The 17,307-nt window shown below is 40.8% G+C and overlaps 1 protein-coding gene across 10 annotated transcripts in view; it reads left to right on the top strand.

Annotated features, from left to right (window-relative positions):
- The window catches only part of TNFSF4 (TNF superfamily member 4), a 277,633-nt gene that overhangs the window by 116,731 nt on the left and 143,595 nt on the right, over positions 1-17,307 (top strand). The window lies entirely within an intron of this gene.

Raw genomic sequence — 17,307 nt, 5'->3', positions numbered from 1 at the left:
GGAAGGAAAACAACATTTATGGGGCACTGACTTCATCTGATATTTGTCTTAGGCTTATTGCATACCACTAACATATGTTACTTACACCTCATAGCAGTTCTGTGAAAGGATTGTAATGTCCCCTGTCTGAAAGTGACAAAATTGAGGTCTAGAAATGCTCAGGAACGTTCTTAGGGGCACAAGCTAGTAAGTGGCCAAGCTGAGATTTAATTATGTCTCCTAACTCCACATCCAGAGTTCTTATTAGCTCATCCCACTTGGGGAGGAGGTTGTGGCAGTTAAGCCACTGGGTGACCAGGCCTTAGTCATATTCTGAGAAGGGGGCCTGTGCTAAATACAGTTGTTAAATGTCTGTTGACTAATGAATACAAAGACCTGCTGTTTTTTTTCAAATTTTGGAATTACACTCATTATTCTGAGCCTCCTCTGTCTTCTTTCATAGCTCATTGACTCACGGTTTGATCTTCTACACTGCTGTGGGCTCTGTTTGTCCCAAGCAGATAAGAAGGAAAGGTATTTCTTCTGTTTGCCAAGTGTATTACTCTGTTCTCACGCTGCTATGAAGAAATACCTGAGACTGGGTAATTTACAAAGAAAGAGGTTTAATTGACTCACAGTTCAGCATGGCTGGGGAGGCCACAGGAAACTTACAATCATGGCAGAAGGGGAAGCAAACACGTCCTTCACATGGCAGCAGCAAGGAGAAGTGAAGAGTTAAGTTAGGGAAAAGCCCCTTATAAAACCATCAGATCTCGTGAGAACTCACTCACTATCACGAGAACAGCATGGAGGTAGCTGCCCTCATGATTTAATTACCTCCCATTGAGTTCCTCCCATGACATGTGGGGATTATAGGAACTACAATTCAAGATGAGATTTGGGTGGAGACATGGCCAAATCATATCACCAAGACTATGCAGCACTCACAGACAGGGCATCTTATTGTTAGTAAACCTGGCAAACAGATAAAGAAGGAAAGCCTACCCATCTATTTTATCTCTTCCTCCTCATTCCCATTCTAAAACCCTCTTTATCACTCTCAGGCCATGGCTGGGGAGAGAGACCTCCAGGGAAACCAAAGCATTCACTTGTGTCTGCTTCCTTGTTTGTTACTTGAAAATATCTAGATTTCTTGAGGTCTGCCAATCTCTCCTCCTTTTCTCCTTACAAATCTATCTGCCCTGGGGACCTGGTTGGGGCTATAGGCTTCTAAAAACAAACTTCCTCACCCATTAAATTGCTTAAGCTTTTTTTAGAGGGTCAGGCTCATCACCTCAAATGGTCCATCCTTAGTGCTGCTTCCTGCATTTTGCTCCTGCTACACAATTTCTCTTTCCCTACTATAGTAGTCAGGGTTCTCCAGAGAAACAGAACTAATAGGACGTGTGTATGTGTAAAGAGATTAGATATATAAGGAATTGGCTAACACAATTATGGAGGCTGACAAGTCCCAGTGCCTGCAGTGGGCAAGCTGGAGATCCAGGAGAGCCGATAGTGTAGTCCCATTCCTGAAGATACTAGGCTCGAGACCTGGGAAAAACTGATGTTTCAGTTTGAGTCCAAAGACAGGAAAAAACTGATGTCTCAGTTCAAAGACAGTCAGACAGAAGGAATTCCCTTTTACTTGCAGAAGATTTAACCTTTTTGTTCTATTGAGGTCTTCAACTGTTAGATTGGGGCCCACTCACATCATAGTAAACGGAGGGCAACCTTTACTATGTCTGCTAATTCAAGTATTTTTTTTTATCCAGAAGCACCTGTACAGACACACCCAGAATAATATTTGAGCAAATATCCAGGCACACTGTTGCCTAGTCAAGATGACTCTTTAGGCTATCACAAGTCTACTCCTGATTAACTTGGCACCTATCTGCATTTCCTTAAAACATACTTAATGTCCAAATAAAGACAAAAGCAAAGTCATATTTTGCCCTAACATGATACAACTATCCTATGTACAACCAAGAGTACACTAACCATTCATCAGGAAAAGCAGGTAAGATTCTTGTGTGATGTTTATTCTTCTCCTTGATATCCCATAAGTTAACTACTATGTTGTAAAATTAACAATACTTACACACTATGATATAAAGTTACTATATCTTATGTTGCATGAGAAGAGAATAAGAAAATAAATATATATATAAATTTTACTATGCATACAATCATATTCATAACAAAATAAGGATGAAATATGTCAATTACAGTACTGAATTCTGTAACTTGTCACATGGCTATAGCTGGTATTTGTAATTACCGCCTTCTTTCACTACTCATTCTGCACTTGTTTTGCCTTTAGCTGTTTTTTTAATTTTAATTTTAATTTTTTTGATACATGATCTCCATCTGTTACCTAGGCTGGAGTGCAGTGGCATAATCACAGCTCACTGCAGCCCCTACCTCCCAGGCTCAAGTGATCCTCCCAACTTAGCCTCCTGATTAGGTGGAACTACAAGCATGCACCACCATGCCTGGCTAATTAAAAATTTTTTTTTTTTTGTAGAGACGAGGTCTCACTGTGTTGCCCTGGCTGGTCTCAAACTCTTGGGTTAAAGTGATCCTCCTGAAGTGCTGGGATTAAAGGCGTAAGCCCCTGCACCCTGCCTGATTGTGATTCTTTTTATTTATATATATATATATATATTTTTTTTTTTGAGACAGAGTCTCGCCTATCGCCAGGCTGGAGTGCAGTGGCGTGATCTCGGCTCACTGCAAGCTCTTCCTCCCGGGTTCACGCCATTCTCCTGCCTCAGCCTCCCGAGTAGCTGGGACTTCAGGCGCTCCACACCATGCCCGACTAATTTTTTGTATTTTTAGTAGAGACAGGGTTTCACCGTGTTAGCCAGGATGGTCTCGATCTCCTGACCTCGTGATCTGCCCACCTCGGCCTCCCAAAGTCCTGGGATTACAGGCGTGAGCCACTGTGCCCGGTGATTGTGGTTCTTTACCTAATGAGATGACCCAAACCATCATTCCTGAGGGGTCTGGGTCGTTAGTAGTCGTGCCTGGATTGTGGTGTTGTAGTTTTCCACTGACCTTAATCGCAGGGCATAGTAATACTAAGAATGCCTGAAGGAATCTCTTGTATTCCAGATTTTACCTCCATCGTGGAGTGGTAGTCCAATTTCCTTTTGGTAGCCAGGTTTAATTACCCCAGCCAACACAGTAACTTCCTTTTTTACCTGCTGGTTCAGAGCCAGGATTCCAAAGTGGCTGGGCAGCAGTGTTAACTTCCAATTCAATGGAATCATTGTAGCATTCCACCCCTGCAAATAAGACCTCCGGGCTGGCAGAGCATAAAGTTGTGGGAACAGGAAGCAAAAATTTTGCCAGTGGGTTACTGACAGTAATAATGAGTGGTGCCTCTCCCATTTGCATTCTTGATTTCTGGACCCATGACTCCTGGACCCTAACTATGGGAGAAACAGCACTGTACATTGGACACTGATTTGGAGCATATACAGCATTCTGGAGAACCTTGCTCTAGCCCTGCAAGGTATTGGTACCTAGCTGGTGCTATAACTGAGTCTTCAAAAAGTCATTCTACCATTCTGTCAAACCAGCTGTTTCAGGATGGTGGGATACATGGTAAGATCAGTGAATTTCATGAGCATGGGCCCATTGACACACATCATTTTCTGTGAAGTGAGTTCTATCATCAGAAACAATGCTGTGTGAAACACCATGACAGTGGATAAGGCGTTCTGTAAGTCCACAGATGATAGTTTTCGCAGAAGCATTGTGTTCAGGGAAGGCAGGTCCATTTCCACAGTAAATGTCTATTTCAGTAAGGACCAAAAGCTTTCCCTTCCATGATGGAAGCCGTTTAGTATAATCAGCCTACAACCAGGTCACTGTCTGATTCCTCTGGGGGAATGGTACCATACTGGGGACTCAGTGTTGGTCTCTGATGTTGGCAGATTGGGAAGTCAGCAGTTGTTGTCTTCAGCTAGGCCTTGGTGAGCAGAAGTTCATGTTGTTGAGCCCATGCATAACTTCATCCCTGCCACTATGGCCTCTTTTTTCATGATCCTCTTGGGCAACGTCAGGAGTGGCTGGAGAGGGAGGCTGACTATTACCCACAGAACAAGTGATCCTATCCAATTGACTATTAACATCCTCCTCTCTGAGGTCACCCTTTGGTGAGCATTCACATGGCACACAAATATCTTCATGCATTTGGCCCATTCAGAGAGGTCTGCTTCCTCTCTAAATTTCCTTGTCATCAATTTTCTAATCATGTTTCTTCCAAGTTGCTGACCATCAGCCATGGCCACAACCCATGAATCCATATATAATCACACGTCTGGCCATTTCTTCATTCAAACAAAATGAACAATCAGGTGCACTGCTCAAAGTTCTGTCCACTTGGAGGATTTCCCTTCACCACTATCCTTCAGTAGTGTTCTGGAAAAGGGCTGTAGTGCTGCAGCTGTCCAGTCTTGGGTGGTGCCTGAACATTATATAGACCTGTCTGTAAACCAAGGCTGAGTTTTCTTTTCCTCTGTCAAATGGTCATTGAGAACTCCCAGTGAAGCCATAGGTGCAGACTAGAAGAGAGAGGGTAGTATAGCAGAAGTGGGGGCAGCAGACATACTTGTGCCTTCAGGACCTGCTTGGGCCTGACCTCGTATTTACCACTTCCCTTTGATGATAGAGTGCTGCTTTGCACACCCAACTTTATGGCTTGGTGGATCAATTAACAGCCAATTCATGTTGGGGAGCTTAGGTTTCATGGTAACTTGCTGGCCTATAATTAAGCAACCAATCTTTACTAAGGCCAATAGCAGGCCAAGAGTTGTTTCTCAATAAGAGAAGTTAGCTGTGGAGTATTGCAGGGCTTTGCTCCAAAATCCTAGAGGCCTGCACTGCAATATACCTATAAGAGCCTGCCAAATCTCCAAACAGGATTCCTATCTGTCACCGTCATTTTAAGTATGGTTGGATCTGCTTAATCACCTGGCTCAATAGCAGATTAGCTTTTACATTAGCCTGGATTTATTGCAGAGACTTTTTTTGTTTGTTTGTTTGGAGCCCCACTCAAAACTAGCAGCTTTTTAAGTCACTTGGTAAATAGGTGAAAGTAACACACCTCAATGAGAAACATGTTGCCTCTAGACTCTAGCGGCCTAATAAGCACTGCACCTCTTTTTTTTGTTGTAGGAACAGCTAGATGCCATGACTGACCTTTACTTTTTGAAGCAATGTCTCCCACATGCCTCATACCACTGTATCCCTAAAAATTTCACAAGTGAAAGCACCTGAATCTTTACTGGATTTATTTCCCACCCTCTGATGTGCAAATGTCTTACCAATAGTACTTCTTCTTGATCAGTAGTTCCAGTTGGCACAATGTCATCAATGTAATGGACCAATGTGATATCTTGTGGAAGGGAAAAGCAATCAAAATCCCCACAAACTAAATTGTGACACTGGGTCAGAGAGAGTTGTTATGCCCCTGAGGTAGACAGTGAAGGTAGATTTCTGGCCTTGTGGGCTCAAACTGCTTGAAACTGCTTCTGGTGGTCCTAGATTATAGACATAAAGAAAAAGGCATTTGCCTGATCAATAGCTGCATACCAGGTACCAGGGAATGTGATGATTTTGTCAAGCAATGAAACCACATCTAGTACAGCAACTCCAATTGGAGTCACCATCTGCATAAACTTAAAATAATCCACTGTAATTCTCTGAGATCCACCTGTCCTTTGCACAGCCAAAATAGGCAAATTGAATGGGAGTGTGGTGGAAATCACCATCCCCGTGTCTTTCAAATCTTTAATTGTGGTAGTAATCTCTGTAATCCTTCAGGAATCCAGTATTGCTTCTGGTTTACTGTTTTCCTAGGTAAGGTAGTTTCAGGGGCTTCCACTTGGCCTTTCCCACCATAATAGCCTCGTAGGGATTTGTGAACTACTGAGTATGTCCGTCTTAATTATGCATTCTAGAACTGGGAAAATAACCACATGATGGGGGCAGGACCCACTGTGCCCACTGTGAGATGGACCGGAGCTACAACAGTATTGATTACCGTATCTTCATAAGCCCCTACTGTGGCTGAGGGATCAAAGTCATGTTTTGGGTCTCCTGGAAAATTATTGTCAGTTCAGAGCCAGTGTTCAGTAGTCCTGGAAAAGTCTGATTATTTCATTTCCCCCAATCTATAGTTACCTTGGCTAAATGCTGTAGGTTACTTTAGGGAAGGCTGGTAGAAATAGTAACAGTATATATTTTAAGCAGTGTACCAGAGTTCTTCCTCTAGAAGACCTACCTCTTAATTGAAGGGATTCTGGTCTGTTAACTGGTTTAAATCTAGAAATGATGGAGGGGCCATGACCCTGTGTTTTTCTGATTCAGATTAGACTTTTGTTCACTTGACCTAGAACATTTCTGCTTATATAGATCAAGTAACAATTTACTCAAATTTAGTATGTTTCTCATCTATTTCATTTCTAGTTGGTGCCTGAGGTGTGCCTTACTGCTGCCTTGACTCCGCTGTTTGTTATGGTAATCACATCCCCCTTGCCTTTGGCTGCTGACTGCCACCCCAGGATCCATTAGCTCCATTGCATTTAGGTATCCTAATCCAGTGGGGGCTGTTTCTACTGTAATGTCTGGCCCACAGAGAAGAATGATCACAGAGCTCTTCAAAGATGCCAGGGCTCCGCTCACAAATTTATTTCTCACAGTCGTAGTGAAAAATGTGTCTTCTAGAGCCTCTGATTATGGGTGAGTAGATCTTAAGTAACACATCCACTCTAACTTTCCAATCTCCTTAAACCTTTGAATCTCTTCCTCTACATTGAAAGAAGGCAGGTCTGGCATTTCCACCTTGCTCTCTGTGGGCCACTGGTCCATGTTTCATCTAACCAACTAAGCAAGCAGTTAGAGTCAGAGAGTTTCTTAACTCCCTGAGCTGCAACATTAAATGAAGAATCTCTGCTTGGTGAGCTCATATCAATAAATTTGGCCTGATTCAATTTATGTTTCCTCCACCATTATCCCACAACCTCAGTATCCATTCCTACACATGTTCCTCTGATTTCTGCTTGTATAAATGAGAAAACTTGAGTAGTTCTTTTGGAGTGCAGACCACCTCCTCTTGGGTCATACTTTGTACTTTACCTTTAGGGGCCTGCTGGGATTTAAGTCTAGTTACAAGTCTAGAAGCAAAGAGGTGGTGGGAGTGGGTCCCCTGAGGGGAACCAGCATTTCTTGAAAGGCAACTGCCTCAAGGGGGACCATTACAATTTTCTAGGCAATACAAGGATAATTCTCTCATACTGCAGTGGAGATACCTCCTCCACTGGCAAAGAAGACTCATCAGTTTAGGGACCTAGTGTCCCAAGCTTCATCAGGGTCTTCTCATACATCCCCATTCCAACTTTCAGGATTTCATTACTTCCTAATCATTTTAACAGTAGACACTCTATAGACCTGAAAGTTCAACTTGTGTTGTAATTCAGCCAGTTGTAGGATGAGATTCTATGCTTAATTTTAATCAATCTCAGCTCTGTGACTACAGAACATAGGGAACTCTGTTAGGGCAAATATAGAAGCTTTTACATTATTTGCACAGTTTAAGCAGAGAACTTAGGCTCATTGTTTTCTTTTACCTTGGTAGGATCAACTCGCCAATGTCATTGTATTCTTTAATTTGAGAACAATACCTGAAATATGTAGTCACTTAGATCCTTGCATCTTATAAGTGGTTATCTGGGAGTATTTAATGAAGATATTTTGTGTCTCTCTATTGCCAGATTTTGCTATGACTGTTAGTCTTCTCTTTACCACTAAAAATAGTCACTAGCATCTTTAATCAGATTAGAGAGCCAATTCCAGAAACCCCACAACCAATTAAGAAAATTAATCCTTAGCGTTCTGTTTCCTTAGAACCAATCTTAGTACCAAAATTCATTTTTCAGGGTTCACCACAGAAAAAGAACTAGTAGGATTAATTAATTAATTAATTAATTAATAGGAATTTTGCTCACATGATTATGGAGGCTGACAAGTCTTAAGATCTGCAAGGTGGGTGAGTTAGCAAGCTGAAGACCCTGGAGAACCCTGAAACCTGGAGAACGCTGAACCCTGCTGATATAGTTCTAATATGAGTCTGAAGGTCAGCAAACCAGGAGAGCTGATGTAGCTGAAGTCCAATGGCCAGCAGACTTGAGACACAGGAAAAGCCTATGTTTCAGTTTGAGTCTATCTTAGTCAGCTCATGCTGTCATAACAAAATACCATAGACTGTGTGGTTTAGACAACAGAAATTTTTTTCTCACTCTTCTGGTGGCTGAAAGTCTGAGATCAGGGTTCCTGAAGGGTAGGGTTCTGCTGAGAGACCTCTTCTTGGCTTGTAGGTGGCTGCCTTCTGGCTGTGTCCTCACGAGTTGGAGGGAGAGGGGTTCTGGTTTCTCCTCTTCTTATCTCCTCTTCTTATGATGGGAATAGAACACTATTCCCATCATGGTGGCCCCATCCACACGATCTCATTTAATACCCTCTCAAAGGCCCCACCTCCAAAGACCATCACATTATGGGTTAGGGCTTCAGCATATGAGTTTTGGGGGATACCAACATTCAGTCTATAGCAGAATCTGGAAATGGGAAAAACCGATGTCTCAACGTGAAGGCAGCAGGTAGGGGGAATTCCTTCTGACTTGCAAGAGGGTCAGCTTTTATGTTTTTTTCAGGCCTTCAGCTGATTGGATGGGGCCCGTCCACATTAGGGAGGGCAATTTGCTTTATTCAGACTACTAACTCAAGTGTTAATTTATCCAGAAGCACCCTCACAGACACACCCAGAATAAGGCTTGCCAGAATATCTGTGTACCCTGTGCCCAGTCATACTGAAACATACAATTAACTACACCTACCCTAACCACCCTTCCTTTGTTGCCCGTGTGTCCTGAAGACCTTTCCATTTCTTCTGATCCATATCTTTATCCTGGCCACTGCATGATATCACATGTAATTTTGAATGAACAGAATTGTCTGGGATTCTTTACTGGTTATTTGTGTTGTGTCATTTACTAAATTCTAAATTTGTAGATGGTGATGGCAGAGATTTTATTTACTAAACAAGAGATGTATATTTTCTGTATCCTCCTCAATGGAAAGCAAGTGGATGTGCAACAAATGTTTATTTATGTATTTATTTATTTTTTGGAGACGGAGTCTTGCTCTATCGCCCAGGCTGGAGTGCAGTGGACTGATCTTGGTTCACTGCCTCCCAGGTTCAAGGGATTCTCCTGCCTCAGCCTTCCGAGTAGCTAGGACTACAGGTGCATGCCACCATGCATGGCTAATTTTTTGTATTTTTAGTAGAGATGGGATTTCACCATATTGATCAGGCAGGTCTTTAACTGCTGACCTCGTGATCCCCTGCCTTGGCCTCCCAAAGTGCTGGGATTACAGATGTGAGCCACTGCACCCGGCCCAACAAATGTTTATTTTATTTTAATTAATTAATTAATTTAGAGACAGAGTCTTGCTCTGTCACCCAGGCTGGAGTGCAATGGCACGTCTCAGCTCACTGCATCCTCCACCTCCTGGGTTCAAGCAGTTCTCCTGCCTCAGCCTCCTGAGTAGCTACACATTCAATCCATTTGGAGAGCATGTTTTTGACCAGTTGGTTTCCCAGGAAGGCAGCTAGGGAAAGTGAGTGTTAGTAAGTTTGAATCAGACAAGGGTTTCTTAGTCTTTGCCTCAGCCCTTGTGCAGCAACTCACTCCTGGGGCTATGGGCTAGGACAGAAAGGGAAGGACTACTTTCCTTCCTCACTCTTGCTGAGTGAGAGGAGCTGAATCAGAGGACAGTGAACTTCCTCTCAGGATTACAGTCATTCAGGCATACCTAGGAGATGTCCCTAGGCCCCAGACATTGCTTGAGAAGCTGGGAGTAGCTTACATTTGTCTAAGGCAGGGTTTCTCAACCTTATCACTATTGGCATTCGGGCTGGGTAATTTTTTTTGTTTTAAGAAGCTGTCCTGTACATTGTAGGATGTTAAGTAGCACCCATGGCCTGGACCAGTTACTGGATGCCAAGTAGCACCTGCACTCTGAGATATGACAACCAAAAATGTCTCCAGATATTGACCAATATGTCCTGGGAACAAAAGCATTTCAGAACCACTGATCTTGAGCTTTGTTATTTGCAAAGCAGTTTCACCTGTTATCATGTCTGAGTGACATTATAGCTCTGTGAATCAGGCAGAAATCTGTTCTTTTCTCTATTTTACACAGTTGGTCAAGTGGCAGGAAAAGAAACGGAACTCATATCTTCTGACTGCAAACTTTTTCTCTTTATCTTAAGGCTCCTAGAGATAAGTAAGTAAAAGTGATAGTAACTTGCCTCCGGAAGGAGATGCCAATTTTGAGTTGAAGAACAAAAATCTTTGTTAAATTTCAAAAGTTTTGACGAAGGGACACCATTAACTACTTTGCTATTTTCATATGTTGGCTCTTAACTTTATTTTGATGAACTTTCATTTAGTCCTTTTGAAAGGAAAGTAATTTAGATTTCCTTTCTGAAGTGCCTAGTTTTATTTTTGACTACTAAGGTTTCCAAATCTTTCACGTCCTAATAAAACGTGTTCACTTCCTCTTGAAGATGCGTCATTGTGATAACAGTGTGTATGTACCTTCCCAGTGGTGTTTTCCAAGAAAACCAAAATACAATACTGCTTTTAAAAACAGAAGTTTGCAGTAATTGTTATTGAGACTCGATCTGAAAACTGGAAGTACTGAAATACGAGTTTGAAAGGCACAACATTTCTGAGACTATAAATCTTCTACTTTCTGTGTTTTGAAAAGAAGAAGGCTGGGCACAGTGGCTCATCCCTATAATCCTAGCACTTTGGGAGGCTGAGGCAGGCGGATCACCTGAGGTCAGGAGTTCAAGATCAGCCTGGTCAACATCGTGAAACCTCGTCTCCACTAAAATTACAAAAATTAGCCAGGCGTGGTGGCAGGCGCCTGTAATCCCAGCTCCTCAGGAGGCTGTGGCAGGAGAATCGCTTGAACCTGGCAGGTGGAGGTTGCAGTGAACCGAGATCGCGCCATTGCATTCCAGCCTGGGCGACAAGAGCGAAACTGTCTCAAAAAAAAAAAGAAGAAAGAAGTATACTATTTTAAATTGGTATCTGGAGGTAAAGAACTATAATTTGCTAAGTAGGGGGTAAGAATATACTGAAGTTTGACATTTTGGTAACTAGATTAAAACACATCTTTTCGTATCTATATTTCTTCTCCTTTGCAATGAACTTTCACTATGCTTAGATATCAGATTTACAATTCATGATTTTGGAACCACATTGTTAGTCATAATTAATAATTATTAATATCCAGTTAGGACCTACTTTGTGCTCTACTGTATTTCAGGAGCTTCAGTTTTTCAGGGAGGCAGGGTGCTGAAGCACAGGATATGATTTAGCAAGTTGGCAACATCTGCTTTTTCTGTTAGAAAATGCTTTGACCTTTTCCAGATGCTGGACATTTTGCAAATTATGTAGCCTCTTTGAACCTCAGTTTTATCACTTATAAAATTAGGTATTAATTATTTTGTGAAAACTAATGAAAAAATTATGTGCAAGCATATTAATATTAACTTAGTATCAATATAATAATTTATTAACAAAAACATAACAATACATAATACATAATTAGTATTGTCAATTATTAATTAATACTTAGTATTAAAATAGTGATGTGAAATAAAAGTAAAAATTAGTGAAAGCATCATTAATACCAATATTAATTAACATTAATAGTAATGATTATTTTTGAGTATGTTGAATTGCTTTTGAACACTTACGAACATTTCTAGTCAACAAGATGGGTTGCTATTTGAGGATTTCCCTATTTTTCTCCAGATTGGATTTATTTATTTTTTATATTTTTAATTTGTGGTTTTATTTTTGAAAGTACCAGCGTTACTCCCCTATGGGCTGAACAAATCCTATGGACAGGCGCTGATCTGTTTACATTACACAAATGACTGGAGAAAGGGTAGAGTTTATGCATCACTGATTACATTTATTTTGGGAAAAGCGTCTAGACTACAGGTGATGATGCCGGCATTTTTAAGGAAGTGCACAACTAAATTGTTGAGTCTGGTATATCTCAGTAAAATGTTCCTGCGCTTTTTTTTTGTTTTTGTGGTTGAGACTCAAATGTCTCATGATTAAAAAAAAAAACACATGTTTCTTCTTGAAATTTCTTAGCGGTAACACAGAAGACTGTTTACAGATAACAGAACCTCTCCTACTGCCTAGCATCTATTGGGTCTCAATAATTGCCTATTGAACTGAAGAAGGTGCTCATGTTACATGAAGTTTGTTACAGTTGTTAAGTTTGTTTTCCACTTGTATATGAGGTGAAAAAAATCCCCTAAAACCATGCCCTAATAGACAACTATATCTAATTTTGTATTGCTTTTCTTTTTTTTGGTATTTTATACATTATTATAACCACAGTACGTTCTCTGTTTTCACTCTGCTTTTGTAGTTGACCCTCCTTAACCATGGGCTTTGCATCTGTTGGTTCAACCAACTGTAGATAAAAAGTATTTAAAAAAATTGCATCTGCACTGAACATGTACAGGCTATTTTTCCTTGTCATCGTCATTCCCTAGACAATACAGTATAACAAGTATTTACATACAATTTCCATTGTATTAGGTAGTATAGGTAATCTAGACATGATTTAAAGTATATGAGAGGATGTACATACGTTATATGCAAATACAATGCTATTTTATATCAAGGACTTGAGCATCTGTGAATTCTGGTGTCACTGGGAGGTCCTGGAACCAATCCCCAAAGGATACAGAGGGACAACTGTACTTTAATATTACAACATAAGCATTTTTGTTGTTCTTTCAGGCATAATTTTAAAAAGATGCATAATAGTTTATTTAGTAGATACCCTACACTTTGTATAATTGTTTATCTGTTATTGGGCACTTGAGTTGCTTTCCAATATTTTTGATGTTACAAAAATGCTGCAGTGAACATATTTACATAGAAGGCAATTTTCATTAGTATTTCATCATCTTTAGTTAAAATGGCTTTCCATGTGTGGAATTACTGGGCCAAAAGGCAAAAAACATTTTTAAGGTACAAAACATTTTTTTTTTTCTGAAGCACAAAAGTTTCTAATTTTAATTAAATTGAAGTTTAATTTATCTGTTTTTTTTTCTTTAGCTGTTTGGGTTTTTGGTATCATAACACAGAGAAAAATGGACTAAACCAAAGTCATGACAAAATACATCTACGTTTTCTTCTAACAGTTTATTTATTTATTTATTTTTATTTTACTTTAAGTTCTGGGATGCATGTGCAGAATGTGCAGGTTTGTTATATAGGTATACTTGTGCCATGGTGGTTTGCTACACCTATCAACCCATCTTCTAGGTTTTAAGCCCCACATGCCTTAGCTATTTGCCATAATGCTCTCCCTTCCCTTGCCCCCTACCCCCTAACAGCTAATGTATATGGGGCTTAAAACCTAGACGTTTCCCTCTGTGTGTCCAGGTTCTCATTGTTTAACTCCCACTTATGAGTGAGAACATGTGGTGTTTGGTTTTCTGTTCCTGTTAGTTTGCTGAGAATGACGGCTTCCAGCATCATCCACGTCCCTGCAAAGGACATGAACTCATTCTTTTTTATGACTGCATAGTATTCTATGGGTGTATATGTGCCACATTTTCTTTATCCAGTCTATTATTAATGGGCATTTGGGTTGGTTCCAAGTCTTTGCTATTGTAAATAGTGCTGCAATAAACATACGTGTGCATGGGCCTTTATAGTAGAATGATTTAGAATCCTTTGGGTATATACTCAGTAATGGGATTGCTAGGTCAAATGGTATTACTAGTTCCAGATCGCTGAGGAATCACCACATTGTCTTCCACAATGGTTGAACTAATTTACACTCCTACCAACAGTGTAAAAGCATTCCTATTTCTCCACATCCTCTCCAGCATCTCTTGTTTCCTGACTTTTTAATAATCACCATTCTGACTAGCGTAAGATGGTATCTCATTGTGGTTTTGATTTCCATTTCTCTAATGACCAGTGATGGTGAGTCTTTTTTATATCTATTGCCTGCATAAATCTCTTCTCTTGAGAAGTGTCTGTTTATATCCTTTGCCCACTTTTTGATGGGGTTGTTTTTTTTTTTTTTTTGTAAATTTGTTTAAGTTCTTTGTAGATTCTAGATATTAGACTTTTGTCAGATGGGTATATTGCAAAAATTTTCTCCCACTCTGCAGGTTGCCTGTTCATTCTGATGATAGTTTCTTTTGCTGTGCAGAAGCTCTTTAGTTTAACTAGATCCCATTTGTCAATTTTGGCTTTTGTTGCCACTGCTTTTGGTGTTTTAGTCATGAAGTCCTTGCCCATGCCTATGTCCTGAATGGTATTGCCTAGGTTTTCTTCTAGGGTTTTTAGGGTTTTGGGTTTTACATTTAAATCTTTAATCCATCTTGAATTAATTTTTATATAAGGTGTAAAGATATCCTGCTGATTTCAGTTTTCTGCATATGGCTAGCCGGTTTTCCCAACACCATTTATTAAATAGGGAATCCTTTCCCCATTGCTTGTTTCTGTCAGATATGTCAAAGATCAGATGTTTGTAGATGTGTGATGTTATTTCTGAGGCCTCTGTTCTGTTCCATTGGTCTATACATCTGTTTTGGTACCAGTACCATGCTGTTTTTGATACTGTAGCCTTGTAGTGTAGTTTGAAGTCAGGTAGCACGATGCCTCCAGCTTTGTTCTTTTTGCTTAGGATTTTCTTGGCTATCTGGGCTCTTTTTTGGTTTCATATGAAATTTAAAGTATTTTTTTTCTAATTCTGTGAAGAAAGCCACTGGTAGTTTATTGGGAATAGCAATGAATCTATAAATTACTTTGGGCAGCATGGCCATCTTCACAATATTGATTCTTCCTATCCACGAGCATGAAATGTTTTTCCATTTGTTTGTGTCCTCTCTTATTTCCTTGAGCAGTGATTTGTAGTTCTCCTTGAAGAGGTCCTTCACGTCCCTTATAAGTGTATTCCTAGGTATTTTATTCTCTTTGTAGCACTTGTGAATGAGAGTTCACTCATGAGTTGGCTCTCTATTATTAGCGTATAGGAATGCTTGTGATTTTTGCACATTGATTCTGAATCCTGAGACTCTGCTGAAGTTCCTTATCAGTTTAAGGAGTTTTTGGGCTGAGATGATGGGGTTTTCTAAATATACTATCATGTCATCTGCAAACAGAGACAATTTGACTTTCTTTCTTCCTATTTGAATACCCTTTATCTCTTTCTCTCACCTGATTGCTCTGGCCAGAACTTCCAATACTATGTTGAATAGGAGTGGTGAGAGAGGGCATCCTTGTCTTGTGCCGGTTTTCAAAGGGAATGCTTCTAGCTTTTGCCCAATGCCATGATATTTGCCATGGGTTTGTCATAAATAGCTCTTATTATTTTGAGATATGTTTCATCAATACCTAGTTTATTGAGAGTTTTCAGCATGAAGGGATGTTGAATTTTATCGAAGGCCTTTTCTGCATCTATTGAGATTATCATGTGGTTTTTGTCGTTGGTTCTGTTTATGTAATGGATTACGTTTATTGATTTGCATATGTTGAACCAGCCTTGCATTCCAGGGATGAAGCTGGCTTGATTGTGGTGAATAAGCTTTTTGATGTCCTGTTGAATTCAGTTTGCCAGTATTTTATTGAGGATTTTTGTAGCCATGTTCATCAGGGATATTGGCCTGAAATTTTCTTTTTTGTTGTGTGTCTCTGCCAGGTTTTGGTATCTCCATCCAGTTTTGTGCCCTCGGTGAAGAGGAGTTGCGATCATTTGGGGGAGAGGAGTTGCGATCATTTAGAGGAGAAGAGGCATTCTGGTTTTGGAATTTTTAGAATTTCATGCTGGTTTTTCCTCATCTTTGTGGATTTATCTACCTTTGATCTTTGAGGTTTATGACCTTTGGATGGGGTTTTTGTGGGGGAGATCTTTTTTGTTGATGTTGCTGTTCTTGCTTTCTGTTTGTTAGTTTTTCTTCTAACAGGCCCCTTTTCTGCAGGTCTGCTTCAGTTTGCTGGAGGTCCACTCCAGACCCTGTTTCCCTGGGTATCACCAGTGGAGGCTGCAGAACAGCAAAGATTGCTGCCTGCTCTTTTCTCTGGAAGCTTCGTCCCAGAAGGGCACCGGCCTGATTCGAGACGGAGCTCTCCAGTATGAGGTGTCTATCAACCGCTGTTGGGAGGTCTCTCCCAGTCAGAAGGCATAGGGGTCAGGGACCCACTTGAGGAGGCAGTCTGTCCCTTAGCAGGGCTGGTGCACAGTCCTGGGAGAATCACCCTTGTCAGGATCAGCTGCTCTCTTCAGAGTCAGCAGGTACGAAAGATTAAATCCGCTGAAGCTGTGTCCACAGTCGTCCCTTCCCCCAGGTGCTCTGTCGCAGGCAGATGATAGGTTTATCTGTAAGCCCCTGACTGGGGCTGCTGCCTTTCCTTCAGAGATACCCTGCCCAGTGAGGGGGAATCTAGAGAAGCAGTCTGGCCACAGTCTCTTTGCTGTGCTGTGGTGAATTCTGCCCAGTCCAAACCTCCCAGACCCCTTAGCACTGTCAGGGGAAAACCGCCTACTAAAACTCTGTAATGGCGAGTACTCCTCACCCCACCAAGCTCGGTAGTCCCAGCTTGACTTCAGACTTCTGTGCTGGTGGTGAGAATTTCAAGCCAGTGGTTCTTATCTTTCTGGGCTCCATGGGATTGCGACCCACTGAGTGAGACCACTTGGCTCCCTGGCTTCAGCCCCCTTTCCAGGTCAGTGAATGGTTCTCTCTCACTGGTTTTTCAGGCGCCACTGGGGTACAAACAAACTCCTGCAGCTAGCTCAGTGTCTGCCCAAACAACTGTCCAGTTTTGTGTTTGAGACCTAGGACCCTGGTGGTGTAGGCACATGAGGGAATCTCCTGATCTCAGTTGGAAATGCAGAAATCACCCACCTTCTGCATTGGTCTTGCTGGGAGCTGCAGACTGAAGCTGTTCCTATTCGGTCATCTTGGACACCTTCTCTGGTACAAAACATTTTTAAGTCTTTTGATGCATATAGCCAAATTGCATTCTGAAAGTTTTTATAGCTATTCATATAAATTATTGCTTTCTTACCCTTACCAGAACTAGGTATTTCCATTAAAGTTTTTCTGGTATATAGAAATATATTCCAATATTTTAGTATGCATATTATTAAATATTGATGAGGTTGAAATTTGAAAAGTATGTTTTGTTGATCATT

The sequence above is a fragment of the Macaca fascicularis genome, chromosome 1 (genome assembly GCF_037993035.2).
Source record: "Macaca fascicularis isolate 582-1 chromosome 1, T2T-MFA8v1.1".
NCBI lineage: Eukaryota > Metazoa > Chordata > Mammalia > Primates > Cercopithecidae > Macaca > Macaca fascicularis.
The sequence above is the reverse complement of the archived record's forward strand: the minus strand, read 5'-3'. Positions and strand labels throughout refer to the sequence as shown.